The 1,094-nt window shown below is 58.1% G+C and overlaps 3 non-coding genes across 3 annotated transcripts, besides 1 other annotated feature; all 3 read left to right on the top strand.

Moving 5' to 3' along the window:
* The first annotated feature begins 109 nt into the window (after positions 1-109).
* On the top strand, positions 110-199 carry Tc00.1047053463043.30. The gene has a single exon (XR_008254681.1). It is a non-coding gene; the product is annotated as an H/ACA snoRNA, TC11C1H1 (small nucleolar RNA).
* Positions 200-280: 81 nt separating this feature from the next.
* Tc00.1047053463043.20 lies at positions 281-365 on the top strand. The gene has a single exon (XR_008254680.1). It is a non-coding gene; the product is annotated as a C/D small nucleolar RNA (snoRNA), TB11C1C2 (small nucleolar RNA).
* Positions 366-555: 190 nt separating this feature from the next.
* Positions 556-587: a microsatellite.
* Positions 588-963: 376 nt separating this feature from the next.
* Tc00.1047053463043.10 lies at positions 964-1,053 on the top strand. Its single transcript, XR_008254679.1, has one exon. It is a non-coding gene; the product is annotated as an H/ACA snoRNA, TC11C1H1 (small nucleolar RNA).
* Positions 1,054-1,094: the final 41 nt, after the last annotated feature.

The following is a 1,094-nucleotide window of genomic DNA, read 5'->3' as shown; positions in this document are numbered from 1 at the left end:
GCGTGCGGCGCAACGCTGCCGTCTCTCACAGTCTGACGTCGCGGTGCGGTCTCTTTCGGTGTGTTGCGTGGCGGGGTTGCGCGAGGGAATGCCTGGCCAAGGGATAGGGGGCGCCGCGACTGCCATTCGTTGTTTCCCTCTCTCTTTCCTTTCCTCGCTCTCTCTTTCTTCATTTGCTTTATGCCACGCCGAGTGGAGATGGGAGGAAACTGCCCGCTCAAGCATCCCCCTTTCTCTCTCTTTCTCTATTTCTTCTGCTGCGCTAACTGGGCGGGGGAGCATGATGCCGAACCGTGTGCCTCTGACACCTCTTCCGATAACAACACGTGACGAGTGAGCACTTGATGCAGTTATCCCTGGCTGACCCCTGCTCCTTGATGCCACCAAGACACATGATGCAGATGCTTCTGTGCGCACGACACCTCTAGTCTGAGCTGCGCCGTGATTTTAGCACACGATCAAGTTATCCCTGGCTGATTCGCAACGCCAACGCGGTTCCCCTCTTTGCCCTTGAAACGCGCGTACGCACGCATAAACACATACATGCGTGCGCTGGTGCGTGTGTGTGTGTGTGTGTGTGTGTGTGTCTGCGGCGATGATGCTTGATAAGTTTCACTCTTGTCGGAGTCCAATCCGTGACGACACCTGTCTACAGGGTACCCGATGCTGATGCCCCACTTCCCACTCCCCGTTTCTCGCTTTCCTTTTCCTGACGGCGCCTCCTGTGTGACAGCGTGGGCCGAGGCTGCTAGTTTTAGACATGCGGTCGCCCCGACCAGCCGCCGCGACGAGCGATGACTCCGAGGTAAGAGCCGTCTTATTCCCGACACGGATGAAACACCACAGCTTGGAGGGCGTGCGGCGCAACGCTGCCGTCTCTCACAGTCTGACGTCGCGGTGCGGTCTCTTTCGGTGTGTTGCGTGGCGGGGTTGCGCGAGGGAATGCCTGGCCAAGGGATAGGGGGCGCCGCGACTGCCATTCGTTGTTTCCCTCTCTCTTTCCTTTCCTCGCTCTCTCTTTCTTCATTTGCTTTATGCCACGCCGAGTGGAGATGGGAGGAAACTGCCCGCTCAAGCATCCCCCTTTCTCTCTC

Source organism: Trypanosoma cruzi (assembly GCF_000209065.1).
Source record: "Trypanosoma cruzi strain CL Brener chromosome Unknown tcruzi_1047053463043, whole genome shotgun sequence".
NCBI lineage: Eukaryota > Euglenozoa > Kinetoplastea > Trypanosomatida > Trypanosomatidae > Trypanosoma > Trypanosoma cruzi.
Note: the sequence above shows the minus strand (reverse complement) of the source record. Positions and strands in the feature narration are given on the sequence as shown.